The following is a 17,759-nucleotide window of genomic DNA, read 5'->3' as shown; positions in this document are numbered from 1 at the left end:
ACAAACAACATGCAAATATGTCAAGCGGACAAACTACGCAGGGCGTGCAGAAGCAGAGCCGCATTAATTAAAGCGCACCTCAGGGTCCAGGCTACACTATGGAAGAGGTCGACCGTCACATCAACACATCTGTGCCCGCCGCGGTAGCTTTGCAGCTATGGCATTGCTAGAGGTGGCGGATTTGGTCCCGACAGCGGCAGTCGCATTTCGGCGGGTGCGAAAGCGAAAATACACGTCCAGTTAGATTTTGGGACACGTTAAAGAACGTCACGGCGTCAAAATTAAGCCGGAGTCCGCCACTACGGCTGGTCTCATATTCTGATTGTGGCTCTGGCGCGTACAGCCCCATAATTCAATTCAAGTTGCATACTCCTGCGACGGTGGGATGTGCCGTGTGAGACAATGACAACGCTCAACCCTCGCAGAGGTTATGAAATATGCCGCGCAACAACGCCTCAAGCAAACACCTCTCCCGGTGTGTTCTGTGTACTACGCAGACAAACAGGAGTGGTGCACGCAAGGTGACGTTTAGCATTAACTCACCAATCTCGTGTACTAGTAAACGTTGAAAAAAATTAAGCTTTAGCCGTCAAGACCACTGCTAATTATCGTCAATCAAACCATCCAGCACGAAAGCCTCACTTACATCGATTCTCACAGTGCATGGAATCTACACAATTTTTCTGAGGTCAGCTACCATCGGAATCCGGCTTCCACTATCTGGAGTTGAACCCGCATCCTCGCGATACCTTAGCCGCTGAGCCAGTTCAGCGCACCCATTGCAAATGCCACGTTGACCGTGCCGTACAGTGAATCTGCAGTCGAAAAATTTACTTCAATAACTAAGGCCTTTTTCAACACTGATCTTTCTTGCGCCTAGTCTCTAGGGTATTCACAACCTAACAAGGTTTGCTAATGCTTGTTTATAAATGTTATTTCTTAGGGGTCGCCGCCGCGGCAAACTACGGAATGGGCGCCACAGGTGCTTTGGCCTCACTGGGAAGTGCAGGTGAGTACTGCGATCGCCTTCTTACGAAAGGAAAATTCACTGTCATTTACAATAGATGCAAATAACTTTACAACGAAGTGCTTCAGCAGCGCAGGTTACTTCCGATCACACACTGCCATGTTGTTGCTTTCGTTCTGAGCTAAATGTGCATGCTCTTTCTTTTGCTCTACACATTACGGGCGTTCGAATAGCAACATTTAAAGCAGGATGAAATACGAATCGAATAGCAATGACAATGAAACGAATAGGGACGTGAATTGGGTACCTTTAAGTTGCATTTGGAACTATAAGACGAATTCTTCTATTACATTGCTCGAGTTGCGCGAACATTACATTGAAGCTTTCGGAAATTTCAACCAACAACAAATAAAGATCAGATCACTGTAAACTGAGATATGTTTCTATCCAGCAGAGAATATAGAATTCAAGGTGCTATTCTGTCACCATCCCTGAAATGAAATTTAGGCATGAAAATTGAGGGAACGTTTAGCAACATGGCAGCTTGACGAGCAAGGCGAGAGAACCAGAGTACCGACAACAGCATGGTCGAGAGAAATCTCCGCCATGGAGTGTGATAGATAAGCTGATCTTCTGACTACATTATAGTAATATCCGACTGGTGGTACATGCTCATCGGAGTCATACGAACATTAAAGAGCAGCGCCGCCTCGCGACGAACACTGAGCACACAGTGGTTTGATAAATGGTTGGGCTACACGTCAGATTCTGTTTTTCCGAATGATGGAAACTAGAGAAACGAATCTCCCGATGTTTTACGTTTCTCATTTTTTGAATACTTGAACGTTGCTGGTGATTATATTTAAGAACTGTTCAGTAAATGCTCGGTGTCTCGAATATTAGCAGTTCGATTCCAGCCACCGAAGCGAACAGGATCGCTTTATTCTCGCCGAGCTCAACCTGTGGCGACGAAGCAGACTAGACGCGTGCTGATGATGGTCTGCACAGATGAGAAACACTTGCGCGTGATGACGATGTGTACAGGTGAGGTAGACGGAAGTCACATACTGCGCTCACACTAACTCTACACGGCGAAAATGGCTCCATGGCAGCGTGGGAGTATTTATATGAAACGTTGAGTGTACGGCTTAAGAGGAAGCTTTAGCTCGGGCCCAACTCCGACGCGGCCTATTCAAATACATGTAAAATGCAAAAACGTTTATATGAGATAACCCCTGGACCGATTTTGATGAAATTTGTTGCATTTGAAAGAGCAACTTAAGTTATAGTGACTGTTGGAAGCGGAATTTCGATTTAGGGCTTGAATTTTCTTAAAACGATTTTCAAATATTTGACCGTTTGAAAAAAATATAAGCACGAAGTTTACAAATTCATAGTTCTGCGTGAAGAACAGATATCGTGGTTCTGTAAACGGCATCCATTAGACCATTCAAAGCGGACAAATTCATTATGTCATTTTACATCTTACGTGAATTTGTTACGTTGGTTACAACGGTTTTGCAAAAGTTGTATTTCCTTATGATTAAATTTTTTTTATATTCATGTGTAACAAATCAATGTTGTCCGCTTTAGATGTACTATTAGATGCCATTCACAGAATTGTATTATCATTTTTAGTGGTTGAGTTACAGAGCTGTAAACTTGATAGGTTCGTTTCTTGAAAATCTTGGATTTTTGCCAATTATTAATAAAAAATTGACGACCTAACTCAAAAATTCGAAACCAACAGTCACTAGATTTTAAATTTGTCTTGTAAATGCAACAAACTTCGTCTAATTTGGTGCAGTGGTTGCCGAGAAAAACGAATTCTCCTTTTACATGTATTTATATAGGGGCACTCGAGCTAAAGCTTCCTCTTAGTCGGCTGTCCCTCGGGAAACGACGATCGGAATGAGTAGGAAAAGGCGACACGCGGCAAGTAACACGGAATGCCTGCTCACTAACGTCGTAAGGCACAATAAAACGACTGAGGAATTTGTTGCGTAAACAAGAAGATCCGTATGAATGCCAAAAATAGGGCTCGGTTGCCAGGGGACCAGACCACAGCGCGGCCAGTCGAGTCCTGTAGCAACACTTGCGGGTTTACTGAGATATGCCGTGCAGTGACCTCTATAGTGAACGTGACGAATATGGCGGCGGCAACAACAAATGTGGGCATGTTGGACATGCGGTGTAAGGAATTCCCGCCCGATGTGGCCTTTTGGCTCTCAATTGCCACGCCACAAGTGTGAACGAAACCCTAGGGTTGCAAGCCACCTTGCCTGTTTCCCACCGGCACACCATTTGCCAGTCTTCTGGTTCCCAGTATACATTGACAGGTAACTTGCAATGCAAGCGCTCTGTCAGGCGTCATTCGGGCCTAGGTCACAAACGGGCCAATTGCTAATTTCTTAATCTGTTCCCTATCGTGAAACTGTCCTCTTAACCGAAGTTGCTTTAAGTTCCAAGTTTTTTTTGTGAGCTTTTTTTGGTGTCACTCGAAGCAAAACTTCTCTCCGACACGCCTTTTCAGCGGTCACCCAGTGTGGCGCTCATCTGATCAGATATACAGCACAACCATAACGGGCCGCTTGATTGAAAGAAAAAAAAGTTGCAAGGCCGCTGAACCTTCAGTTGAAGTCGATCAAAGACAATCTTCCAGAGTGTGTTGAGAGCGTGAAAGGAACGGATTGATTGCGCACTGTACTCTATCATGTCGCGCATTCTCGCGTGAGGGCAGTATAGAAGGAGTGTCGGACTGCTGCTTCAGTTCTTGTGAGGGCGTCATCTCCGGCACCGGCCCACACTTTTAGATTGCGCTATCCCCTTAGTGGTCCGCGAATGATGAGAGAGACATAAATGCCTGAAACCTGATGCGGAAGAGTGGGGCTCTCTCACCAATAAAGACATTGTCTTTAAACATAGAAGTGTGTTGATTCTTCCCCTGCTCTCGACCATCACTCTGGTGCGGAAACGACACTCAGAGGGCTGCAGGCGTTTCCCTTTCTTCTTTTTAAGGATAATAAATATTACACAACATTTTATATAAAACCCGTTTAATAAATTTCAATCACGCAAATCGACTTATCGCCACTTTACCTTTATCTCTTTTCGTTTGGCTTCTTCTCATGCTGAGTTTATAGCAGAAACTAGTCCAGGCAGATGATGGAAAACGACTGTGCTTCGAGTATAACACAACTTCGATAGTACCTTAATATTTTCGATCGCTGCGAGAGTTGAATTCAATAACATGATAGACTGCAAGTTATGTGACATTAAGTGATGAAGATGATTGCCAGTTGTGCGTAGGATAGATTGAACGTGCTGTGTGTAGCAACCGCAACGTAAATAACAGACCTGGTTTTGTATGTTTCTATAGGGGCCGAAATAGCACGGACTGTGATGGAAAATCAGCAAAAAAATAAGGGTGAGTGTGACGAGAAAATCAGAAAGTGCTCTAGTGCCTGTATAGGTAAATTGGGCGCGAAATGTTTCCGCCGCGCAGGACCCTATAGAATCCACGATATGGTGCATTTCGCACGCTTTTTTTCACTGTGTAACAGCATATCTGCGTGAAAGAACACGACCTACTTTCGTGTGGGCTAATCCGAGTGACCCCACTCGTGGTGCAGCGCTTTTAAGGAAATCATGAATTAAGTTTTGGCATATGGCATCCGCAATTTTTTTTTCTTACATTGCCGGGCACTTAGCAGCGCTTAAGACGGGTGGCGCCTTTCCGCAGAAATATTCCGCAGAAATTATAATGTAGAGGTCTTTAATGATATATATATATATATATGTATTCTGGTATCACATCCTAATTTAAAGCATTTCCTGATGATTGCATATAGTATACATAGTTATATACATTGAGTTTGATAAACAAGCTCTTAAACATTACTTTCATTTCACTGTGTTATGGTGCGATAAATGGCAGTCGTCCCTGAAAGTGAAAAAGTGTGCAAGGCCACCTTTACGGGGAAGAACTCACACGAGATTAAAAGTAATAAAAAAAAAGAACGGACGATGTTGCTCTAGAAAATGCGGTAGAGTCTGGGCGATTTTCCCGGCTTATCTTTTATTGAGCAAACACGTCAGTCGTGTTAAAAAGGAGACAGTTCGGTTATTAATGAAAATTAAGCAACAGTTACATTTCCTCCACATGTGCACGCCCGATTATAAGTTTGCGGGGTCCATACCACTCATTTCGAAGACAAAGTAAGTGCAGAATATGATGATGCCATTTTTCCTTCGTAATTATGGCAGAAGGCTAAGTCTGACCGATAGTGAAAAAAGGAATCTATCAATTGGAACAAATTAGAAAACAGTCGCCGAACTCATACGTAAAACTTTTTTCGTAATGCATATGTTAAAAGCGGCACTAATAGCGAGTGGTATTTTATGCTACTCAATTATGCTTTTGAAAGACGAGATAAATTGAAAGTCCGTGTGCGATTCTTTTTAAGGGTGATGCCTTAAATGGATTTTATTCCTTAATTGAATGCCTTAAATGGATAAATAGAAACTTTTTGTTTCTTGGGATATTCTTTATGTGCTGTAAACGAAGATTTCCCCCATGCGAAAGCGATTTTGTTTGTGCCTTGTTTTAAGAATTGAACCCCCAGCGGTGAGGACTACAACGGGGAAATAAAAAAGATAAATAGAAAAGATATGTTTTTTCACCGCACCTTTAATTGCCCCACTCTCTACCCCATCACCCACGCATACACAGAAACACACAAACGCACTCATGTACCCACACACGAATACTTAACTGGCTGCGTTTTACAAGCGACAAACTTAATTGTTGAACTCTGAAATGTACTCGTGAAAAGGTGTAAAGATAAGAAGTCATATTGAAAATGGGATGTAAAGATCCCGTTGAAGATATAACTGTTTTTATTGCCTAACTTTCCAGAAGAATAATGATCCTGCAGCCTCTGTGAAAACCATCACACCTGCTGTGGTATGAAGACAAGACAAGAAGAACCTGTATGTTCATCCTAACCAGTAAGAATTAAGGCAAATGAACACTGAACAATAAAGCGACTGAAGATATTCTTGTGTTCGTAGGATTCTTGTTTAATAGTTTAATGACCACGCACATACACCTCTCATATGCAAATACATGCATAAACATCTACGCTTAACGAAGTAGGAAGGCCGTCGGCTGCAGCAAAATTAACTATTGAGTTATAGAAAAGCTGTTGACGTGTGTACGAGCGCACGCTGGCACTTTAAACCTTGGGTTTCTTCAAAGCAGGTATTACTTAACTAACGTCCTGATCTATTTTCCCAATTTCAGGATGCGGAAAACGGTATTAAATCGAAAGTTAAATAGGGAATCTTGTGCATTACCTACCTTGAAATCGTCATTTTCATTTTCCGGCAGTTCCCAAAATTCTCCTGGCAAAGCGAAACAGCGCTATTTTTTGCAGGCGATTAGCGAGAGAAATGTAACTTCCGCACGCCTCTTAGCTTGCCCGCGATAGCAATCCCAAGTGAATACTTTAAGCTCCGCGTCACAGGGCTGCCACGCACGTCCATGTTTTTTAAAAGCATAACTATACTACTGATTGCCCAGAAAAAAAAAAATAGCCCTAGGTCTGAATTTATCGGCTGGGCTACATCATGCCGCCCATTCACAGGTGCTATCCCACTACTGCAGAACGCGGGAGAATTTGCCTGCTGCGTTTCCGCCCTGGGCCGGTTCGCTCCTCCTTAGGCGACCTGGCCACCGTCGGGTTCGCCTGGGGTCACCATATCGACGCCCAGCTTCGCGCGGACACCCAATCAACATAGGTCAACATGGGACAGAACTCCCAGCCTCAACCCGTCCTCTAGTGCAAGCCTTCAGGTAGCTGGATTACAGGAGCACGCCACAACCTCCCGGCGATCGAGGATCCACGAAATCGGGGTTTTATATGCAGGAAAGTTTCCTCGCCTGGATATTTTTTCTTTTATTTTATGGGTCTCTAAAGGGTCCGATTGGCACGCATAGGTGGAAGGTTTTCATTTTTCCGAGGCGGAGGAGAGGGGGGCTGCTCCCTTCCCAGGAAATACTCATATAAGTGACGGCCTCACATGAGTATTTACAAGAGCTCATAGTAGGAGACAATTGAATTTCACATCCTGAGTCCTTTCTCACCACCAGGAATCTGGCATCTCTCGGTGGTTTAATATACCATCATGTAATTGTCATATACTTCTCTATCACCAATACTGCTTTGCCTTTCCGGAGAAACTGCAGGCGCCCTCTTTCACTCTTTCCTGTGTGAGTCCAAGTATAAGCGCTAGTGCGCATGACTGCTGTTGATTCTTATTTCGAGTCAATGCGGCTTAGCCTCATTTCGATTACTGACTGAGTCATACAGTGTTCTCCAACTATCATGCACCAAGACATCAATATACACTCTAAAAACTAGGAAGGGTATCGCAGGAGTGAAGCGGCCGGTTCACTCTTCAAAGCGTCGTTTTACTCTCGCAAAATGTCGAGGAGAGTGAAATGCATTGCTCACTCTGTCACCAAGGAGAGAGTGAAATGTGCTTTTCACTCTCCCCTTCAGAGAGAGAGAGTAGAACTACTCTTGCGGCAATAGGGAACAAAACGTAGCGTAATCTTCTGCTTCAACTGTAGGTGGCTGGCCCCGAACATGGCAATGTATCATTCATGCACGCTGAGCAAAGAACACATCGTTTTGCTTCTAAGATGATGATGCTGTGTGGTGTTTTGTGGCGCAAGGGCCAGGTTTGGCCAAAGAGCGCCATGACAAGTGGTAATGTTAACGATGTATTATGGAAGATGTGACTTGGCTGTAAAGTGGCCTAAAAATAGTCGCTGTAAAGTGCGTAAAATCTACGTGCTATAAAACTATGGCGATGACTAATGACGAATACTATGAACATTAAAATCCATCGTAAAGGAATGATGCATTGTTTAAAATATGCGAGATGTTAAGTTGCTTACAGCACTACTGCCTCGCCAGAGCCCTTGAACCACAAGGGCCTAGAGGCATGTGCTATTCAAAATAATTATCGCAGCGGCATCCTCTGAAGAGAGGAAGCGCTACGAACGTGTGGGGCTAATAATATGCAACACAACATCTTTCAAAAAACCTAGGACGGCGTTGGTGTCAAAGAGTGGTTCTGGGCCAAGTAACATAACAGGATGAAGGGGGATGTGGTGCCGGTATGCTAAGAGAAAATGTTTTTTTCTTTCCGATTCGGCTTCCCGACACTCCAGTAGGACGTGGAGGACGGTCAGCCTCTCCCCGCATCTACCACAGGTTGGAGGCTCGTTTCCCGTGTGTAAGAAGTTATGTGTGCCAAAAGTGTGTCCTATTCTTAGACGGCAGAATAGGACATCTGTCCGGCGGGATTTTGTTACAGGAGGCCAGAAACCTAATTGTGGCTTTATTACATGCAGTTGCTTCTAAGAGAACAGGCCGCCGAAGTTCAAAGGAACGCGTAGCGAGCGCTCTACTTTTTCACTCGGATTTGCTCCACCGCGCGCGCGCGCTCAAGATCGCGGAACAACACAGCACCGGAGAAAGGTGATCCGTACAGCGAGCTACACCGCCGCGAAGGCCAGCCAACGGAGATCGTATGTCAGCCATCTCGCGTCGCTACGAAAATACGACAGTCGTTCGTCATGCCTTGGATATAACAGCAAATCCTCCACGGTAAGTGAATGCTAACTTAGGTGCACATTCTCCGTATATGTCATGCTATCGCCAGGAAGTCGTCGCTGCGCTTAGCCGACGCGATTGACAAAGGACTAGGCATACGCGCTGTGTCTCTCCATGTCAATCGAAAAAGCCAGTCGTCGCGATAACTGCATGTGATTTTATCACGTTGCCGTTGACCGTAAGAGCTTTAAAGATCGCAAACGCTGCCAGTACTATGGTATGTTCAATAAGACGCCAGGCGAGAGGACGCTTAAAATGGTTCGTTCACCAGCCCGTGATTCCGAGCCTATGCGGAGCATGATTAGCGTGCGTTTTGTGTCTTTGAATTTATTCAGTTTAGCAGTCTACTGTGTACGGAACGCTGTTGAACTAAGGAATCGCATAACAGAAGGCGTCATATTGCTGGCAGCATGCTTTTTTTATAAATAAACCACGCGCTTGACGGTGTCTCGCGCAGGGGGAATCTGCGACCACTGAAGTTACGTGCAGCACCAGTGCTAGTTCGAAACTTTGCCGCAGGCATTCAGCTGCATGCTGCAAGAGGTCAGTTGGGCGCGTTATCTTGAACTTACTGAAAACGCATGAGGAATCCATGTTTTATGCTGAAAAGAGTATGAACCCCATATAAGCGATCTTGCGCGCGGCAGCTACAAGCGACGCGATGGAGATGGCTGTCGCGTTCGCTCGTCGCCTACAAGTCGTACTCCGTGCGAGCGACGATATTGAGCGACGCCTCCCCGGTGTTGCCGGCATGAGGGCTGCAATCGCGTGACGCGTGCTTTAGTAATTTACGTTGATGTATTTTACTAAAAAAGTAGCATAAAATATTTCCGGAGGTCTTGCCATTGGTTCTTATCCTTGCACGTATAAAAATTGAATCATTTGCTCGTTCCGCGCTACAATCGGTAGTATTTGAGCGATGTATACATCTAGTTCCGGCTTCGTGCTATTGGCTAGTCGCTCATAGCACTTTCGGGCGACGAGCGATGATTTCTAAATTTCCAGAACCGAGCCATCTGTTCAAGCGACGGCCCGTTTTGTCGCTCGAAGCCGTCGCGCACTAAATCGCTCTCACAGTGTTTATCCCTAAGACTGAACTGTTTTTGCTCATGTATTGAAATGGTGTGATTATAGGTAGGTCTGGTTTTGTCTCCTGTTGCGGTTTTCGTGCACGGTGCGAAACTGAAAGGATGCTTATGTCTACGAACTCGGTGAATTGTCGAACAGCTAGTTATGCATCGGCATCGAATATAACGGCTGCTGTGTGGAATCACAATTGCAAGGGCGCTTTGCATACGCTTATTGTTTTGGACATGCCTGTGCATTTACTAATATGAGTTGGCGTGTCAGAGTTATGTCATATGAATAGCTAAATCAGCCTTCCTTTGGGGGTTACAAGCGTAATGTGTGCATTTTGCTATTGCATGGCAGATCAAAATATGTTTATCGCTTGAATATTTTTAGTAGAGAAATAAAATATCAAAATAAAATGTTGCTTTAATTCCGTGTTACCAGTCTGTCGTACACAGAACAATAGGTTGGTGTAATAAACCAATAACTGCGGTTTAACTGCAACATTTACATGCCTTCGGGAATCTAAAATGCTAGATTTCAAAGTGCAGCAGTAGTCGGGTCTGTCAAAAATGAACTCCATTGTGCACCTCATACATGAAAATAAGTTCATGCCTTTTAGTAAGCTTAGATGCAGGCCGCAGAGAACTTTCTTGTTAGTATTGAAATGTGGGTAAGCTTGCCATAACAAGCCTCGTTGCCCTTTTTTATAGGCACATCCATATATCCATTGAACTGAAGGACAATATTTTCATCCCTACTGAGCATCATGTTTGCAGCTATAATCCTCAAATTATGGCTTCAGCAGTGGCACAACCAGGGATGGTGCGGGGGGCACACTGGGCACGTGCTTAGGATGTGTCACAAATGGTATTTGCGATACACCAGGCTCATCACAGACCTATGATGTCTGAAAATGACCAATATTCTATTCATTAGCAGGAGTATTCTAACATTCGTGCCGAACGAGGATGAACTGTCCGTTATTTCTTTTTTGTGTAAATCTAAAATTGAAGTTAATTTAGCAGTTGACTGTTGCAGTCATTTGGATGTTTTGCATGCATTTCACTAAAAAGACTAAGAGCTAAGACTTTCTTTTATTGCCATGGCCTTGACTGTCTTGATGTTGTTTTGCACCATGCCCTTGTGTTGACTTTTGCATATGATATTTTTCAGGCACCCGCTTTATATAACTCAAGAAGGCAGCTGCAAGGACACGAGGATGTGAAAGAGCCAGTGCAGGGCGACTTCACGTAGTGCAGAGGAGCCAATGCCAAAAAATCAAAATACATTGCCATGCAATTTGGACAAGAAAACTAGTATGTGGGTATATTGGGTGTGCCATTTGACCAAATGTTGTGACTAAAAAGCTGTGAATGTCTTCTTTAAAGGGCCCCTAAACCACCGAGGTTGAAATTTAGTTGCAGTTGTACATGTTAAGGCAACGAACACGTAGCCACGAGAATTTTTCAAAACGGTGCAGTAATAGTGGAGCTACGTGTTTGATTATCGAAAAGTAGTCCCCGCTCATTTTACTCTTTCATCTGGTACACGCCATCTGGACAGTATCGTCTTTTCCTCGCCTAGTACACCTCCAAATGTTACGGGACAGGCCATCACCAACGAGCTCTGTTGCTGCCGCGCAGGCCCGTCATCCTGCGAGGGGTGGCGCTAATGACCTCGCCAATACAATGGAACTGTATGGTGACTCTAGTTGAAGAGCCTCATAGGGAGACCCGTCTGTTGGCGTTTCTGTTCTTTGCCCCCATTGGCTGCCCACAATGGCATCGCGAGCAACGCGACGAGGGAGGAGTGTGTATTTGCTTGCAGGCCTTGCCGGCAGTCGTACACTTTCGTTCGACCAATCGACAGCACCGGAAACTGGTGACATCATCAGAGACAGCCTGGTGATGTCAGTACAAACTGCAGGGTGCAGGATAGGTCCAGAGAGGCGCACGGGGTCGTTTTCGTCATATTGTGGTGCTCCCACAGTGCTACGCACTGTGGCGTTTGGCATCGTCAATTGTGACGGCATTCTGATTTTGATGCGCATGTTTACTTGAAATGTTCAAAAAATGTCAAGAAGTGGTTTAGGGGCTTTTTAAGCCACCCTGAGCAATTATTCCTTCAGATATATCTAAACATATTTTAGTGATGATGCATAATAAGGTGATCTAGTCTGGCTCCTCAGTGTTTTAAAATTTTTGGTTTCGAGAGACATGTTTCCCGTGCCTCTTGAGTATCTCTTCTAATGAGGCTTAACTGTAATGTACGCACACAATTGTGTAACTCCTCCTGCAAGTATTATTCCTTAAGCCTGGTCACTGATGTGCAAAGATTGTGGTTAAGTTTTGATGTCCGTACTTTTTAGAGCTATGTTTATTAATTCAGGCTGTTCTTATTGGTTCTTCGATGCAGGAGACAATGCCTACGAAATTATTGGCCCTGATGAAGAGAGCCCTCAAGGGGCAAACGACATCTCTGTTGCAGAAGTGAGCCCGATACCACCAGAAGTTACCATGACAGGTGGCACGGCAGCAATAGATACAGAGACGGCCATGTCTACTGCAGCTGCAACAGTGTACGAGGCAAGGAGCAGTGTGTCAGCATCAGCAGCAGTGACAGAAGGAACCGCACCAGGCCCGGTAGAGCAACATGTGTGCTATCACTGTGACTTTTTTTGTAGTGCATACAACTCATTTGCTCAACATACAAAAGCTTTTCACCACGACTGTGAGCCAGTGTTCTTGTGCAGCAAGTGCAAGACTAAGTTAGGTGTTATAACACAGTACAAGCATCACTTTAAAATATGCAAACATATTACAGTTGTTGCCTCCCCAGCCAGCCCACATAGCGACAACAACGTGTAACACATGGTGGGACACACCTCTTCCCCATTAGAAGATAGTACAGACTCAGTGTTGTTGCTAGATTAACTGGTCTTTGTAGGCAACTAGAAGGACAACACAGGTGTCATAAGATTGTTGTTTATGTTGTTGTTGAAGAGGTAAAAAAGAAGTTTGATGCAGCTGAAGTGCCAACTGATATTGAGCAAATCAAAAACAACTACCTGAGAAAGCAACACTATCGAAATTTGGGTATCTATGTGCCGCCAACTCTGGTAAAGATGGCATAGGACAGAAGTGTGATGAAAATCACACAGACACTGCTGTTCCATCACTGGTCACAGTGAGCACTGACTTGTAGGGCAAGAGAGTCAACTGAAACGAACATTATGGCATAGTGTCATGCTCCCATGTGACCACTTTCCATGTTATTTTGCATGATACAGCTCAACCTCCAGAAACGAGACTGCAACTTGTCTGTAAAAAGCTTTCACAAAAAATTATTCACAACACTATTAACACAGCAGTACCTTCTTTTTTGTGGGTTCGAGGTTCCCGGGTGTCCATTAATGCAAAAATTGTGGAAAAAAAGAACATGTGTCGTACTTACACCTTTTTAACAAGTACGAGGGGGACAGAACTTTTCTAGTTATGCATCTTCATCATGCTATCAAGTTTTTAAATGCCTTTTATAATTATTATTACCAGTTATATCTGAGTGCATTGTATGCATTTAGCAGGTGTAAAATCAGGTCAGTTGGATTAGATGCCTTATCTGCAAGAGAGCCCTATATTCAAAGAAATTTGAAGTAAAATAGGTACGTTACAGATGCAGTCTTTCAGCACTTTATTGCGTGTGGTTTAAGCATTGCTCAATACTTTTGTGGATGGCAGTTTCAACCGGCACAGCACTGCGCTTTGTCACGGTCACGTGTCTTCAAAGCGGTGTTTACCATTTGTGTTGATCTGTTTGTGTATTCATAGAGCAAGTTTTTAATTTTTTTTTCGCATTCTTGTGCTTGCACTAAGCTTGTATAAGGCAGTTACAAAATGGGCGTCACTATAACGAACTTTTCTGTTGAGCTTACACTTGCAAATAATAGTGTTCAGATGGCCGCACTTCCATGTAGGTGCACCGATAGCTTTGGGTATGTTCTTATGTTTGTATAAATCTTATATAAGCTAGTTACAAATTGTATGTCACTAAGCATTGTGATATTCTTTAAAGAACTGCTTGGTTGGTTGTACACTTGTGAATTAGTATTGAGGCGGTGGTATTTCCATGTAGGCGCACTGCTAGCTTTCTGTGTGCTCACGTGTTTGTATTAAGCTTTTACAAGGGAGTTACAGCATGTACGTCACTAAGCGCTGTGATATTTTTAAAGAACTGCTTTGTTAGTTTTACACCTGTGAGTAATAGTACTCGGGTGGCACTAGTCATGTGTAGGTACACAGGGACCATTTGTATACATTATGCTCATGTAAAGCAGTTACAAAGTGTATGTCACTAATCACTGTGATATTTGTTGAAGAATTGCTGTGATGGTTTTACACATGTGAATAATAGTGGTCAGGACACAGTACTTGCGATGTATAGTTGAATTTATACAGTGCCAAGACATGGGCTGTATACGTACCCAAAGAAATGTATGTCATTATATTGTTGTGATTATTACTGTTTGGATTTTATTGAACTCTAATAACATTTTTTCTTGTATCTATTGAGGTATGGCAATTTGTCATGCAACCAAACTGAGGACCTGAACTTTTGCATACAAATAAACAGCTAGTTTAAGAGTATACTGCTCATATTCTGCGAAACCAGTTTAACAAATCTTGTACTACAATGCTGGAAAAATGACAGGGCTGACAGGGATGTACAGAAAGAGTTCTGCACTGGCTGAAGGACTGCCCCACACTGGAGTTGGTAATGTTGCGTTTATTGGAGTAGAACAGTAAGTGCACTTCTATTAAAAATGGGACAGTAAATGCGGAAACATAAGGCAGACGAGCAGATGTGGCACATTTCTTTCAGGGCCCTCCATGCCTACTACTGCATTTCTAGTCTTCCTGTGCTCTTCGTATAAGCCCCTGTTCAGCAAAGGTTTTTACTCCATGACAGTTGTTCTACTGGGTTCGTAGCGATATTGAAGAAAAAAATGCAATGGTATTCAAGAACTTTCGAGGCCCCGACACAGTAACTTCAAGGACCTCGTGCGATTTTTTTAGTAGTTTGGACAGGCAATAACTTGTTCAACAACATCGTTAACTTTAATGCAAACAAAAGAAAACAAAACAAAGCGCATTTCACTGATTTCAAACATTTGAAAGACTGCTAATTTGCCTTTCACACTAAACGCACACGAGGAAGCATTTCAAAAAAGCGCTCAAAGTTTTTCTGCAATAGCACAATTAACTACTTGGACCTGCAACATTTGCAGTTTTTGAATACTGTCTGGTTTGACAGTGCATGTGATGTCATCTGTTGCCTCAGCTTTTCACCACCAAATAAGCAAGTCGTTTGTAATTTCCTTTTATTGTGTCTGTAGCTCTCGATTTACTCATCACGGCTTTTCTTTGAATGCCTCAACTGTTGAGCTTCCTGCTTCTGCTCCTCCAAGTACATTTGTCGCCGGTTCCGTGTGCCTAAAACTGGTATCTGCTGCTCCTTTGTAATTTCAACTTTAAGGATGTCGCTTTCTTTCTATTACCTCCACAGACAATTCTCTGTGACATGTGAAGAGTGTCACAGAAGGAAAAAAAAAAAAACGCTTGGCAATGTCTGCTAAGTCTAGCCAAGTGTACAAATTTAAGGACTTACCAGTACTTCTAAAAATTCCAGGGTTTTCAATGCCTTGAAAATGGCATTTTAGAAATAAAGGGTTTTCAAGGATAGCTACAAACCCTGGATTCTAGCACCTAAATAATTTTACAAGCTTATTTTGGCGCGGAGTTTGGAAATTCATGCTTTTTAGCTAACGCTGCACTATCTCTATACATTGAAGCCGCGAGAGCGCAACCATTTTGGAGTAAAGCAAAATACTGAAAGCTTTTAATACCACTCTTTTTCTATGGAGCTTCGTATTGCCTAGTTAAGTTTACGAATGTGCCTGGTTTTGGTGGGCGTTTCTTCGACATTTTCTGTGAGAAGTAGATGACTAACCCCCATATTCAGATATGTATCTTAATACAAAGATCATGCTTGACTTTATATAAACGACGCCTGGTGCGAACGTCCCCTAGACGCTCAATGCCTTTCTTTTGGTGCGTTCACGGCTTGCGTCATTTAGATCAAGTCAAGCATGGGCTTCAAGTTATGATGCATTTCTGAATATGAGGGTAAGCGTATTGTGCCATTGACACTGAGAGGAAACGGGGAAAACAAAGTTAACACCCTATGCTCCTAAACTTTTGCCTACCTGTGGTGTGCGTGTATCGTGCAAGAAGGAACAGCGCAAACACCAGGACGAAAAAAAGCATCAACCACAGCAGTGCTTCGTGGTGTGGTCCATGTTTTTGCGTCGTCCTTGCGTTGTGCTGTTTCTTCTAAAATGCTCAACCAACTAGCCGACAAGTCCATCCTGTGCATATATATTGAACACACGTATGAATGTAGATGGTCTTCGAAGCTTTTAGAACGAGCACTGCCACAGGATACGAGCAGTGCACGCGTAACAAGTGGACACATTAGTCATTTAAACATGCGTGCCGATGCATGTGACGCGGCTATCGGCATAAGCAGTCTCCAAATGCTGGAATGCATGCTCTTCAAAACGCTAACGATCCGCTGCTAATGCAGGACAACAGCTCACAGCGGACTGAACCGAACTCTAAACTAATGCACTTGAAAAGAACGCCTACACGGCAGCGTGAGGCACGTCGAAATGCCTGGTACTGGCGTCGCAGTTAACCACATACGAATGGAACTGGCGGAAAAAATAAACAGACATGCTCACCAGTATACGCGCGACTTAAATTCACATACGTGGATGGTTGGCACGATACTTTGTATCCGCGTATTTTCGGAGAACATATAATGCATGGACTGGAAAAGCACTCGATCGTGAGCTGAACGGCACATTTGTTATTTTCCTGGGGTGACGACAAGCCGTGAATAGTTCTCACGTCGTCGTCTACGTTGTATTCCTTCGTTAGTCGTAGCAAGGAATGGAAATGATGCAAACGCAAACGTATTCCAGCACACAACATCACAGCACACTGCAGAGAAACTCCACCCACCGCAGCCGATTCCTCAAATACATTTGTTATATATATAACCCCTAAAACAACACGTCTGAGCGTGGTGGCTTTGTGGTGTAATGGTTAGGATGTGTGCTTTGAATTGTATAGATGCGAGTGTACGCGGGTTCGAATCCACGTGATGTATAGAGCAATGTGGTTCTCCATAACTATGTGATTCCCTCGACTATATTCTGTTCTAATTAGACGATGTGTCTCCTGATTGTGAAATGTGCGAAGATAATTGCAGATTAAATGTTGATTACCTTTTTTTTCTCCGCAGTGGCGTTCGCGACGCATACGCATAGGCCGATTCCGAGCAGTCACGCCTCATGGTAGGCAGCAAATAGCCAGGAAAAATGACTTTAAAATCCTGCATAACTTTGCTCACGCCTATTCTGTAGGCCGCTTGGAATTGGGCTACTGACTCTGAGGAGCCGCCTAGGGAACAGTATATCAGCGACCCTAATTTGATCTGATTTCCTGCCTGCATGCGTGGCCAGGACATCGCTAAGAGGGTATTGGGAAGAGTACTAACACTCTGTTTGGGGGAGTAGAAGTACTCGGTCTGGTGGAGTGCCATTACCCCTGCGGTGAGAGTATTAGCACTCTGCGGAAGAGTACTAGCACTCCCTGTGGGAAGAGTATTATCACTCTGCGGAAGAGTACTAGCAATCCCTTGCGGTGGAGTAACAAAACTCTGTCAACAGGAGTTGACCTACTCTCTCTCAAAGAGGGTCGATCTACTCTCGAAAAGAGAGTGAAATATGGGACAAGCCGCTACTCCCTCAAAGGGAGTGCCCGGTACTCCCTTTGTTTTTAGAGTGTATACTATTGGCGTTGCTCGAAGAAACGTAGTACATATCGTTTCCAGTGCAGTGGAGTAGCCGCCAGTAATTTTTTTCGTTACTGAGATTTAATTAGGCAAAAGCGACGTACATTTTGACA

At 43.8% G+C, this 17,759-nt stretch overlaps 1 long non-coding RNA gene across 1 annotated transcript; it reads left to right on the top strand.

Annotated features, from left to right (window-relative positions):
- The first annotated feature begins 8,257 nt into the window (after positions 1-8,257).
- LOC135904457 (uncharacterized) lies at positions 8,258-14,372 on the top strand. The gene is made up of 3 exons (XR_010565120.2): positions 8,258-8,649; positions 10,903-11,045; positions 12,145-14,372. It is a non-coding gene; the product is annotated as an uncharacterized lncRNA (long non-coding RNA).
- The last annotated feature ends 3,387 nt before the right edge of the window (positions 14,373-17,759 follow it).

Source organism: Dermacentor albipictus, chromosome 7 (genome assembly GCF_038994185.2).
Source record: "Dermacentor albipictus isolate Rhodes 1998 colony chromosome 7, USDA_Dalb.pri_finalv2, whole genome shotgun sequence".
NCBI lineage: Eukaryota > Metazoa > Arthropoda > Arachnida > Ixodida > Ixodidae > Dermacentor > Dermacentor albipictus.
The sequence above is the reverse complement of the archived record's forward strand: the minus strand, read 5'-3'. Positions and strand labels throughout refer to the sequence as shown.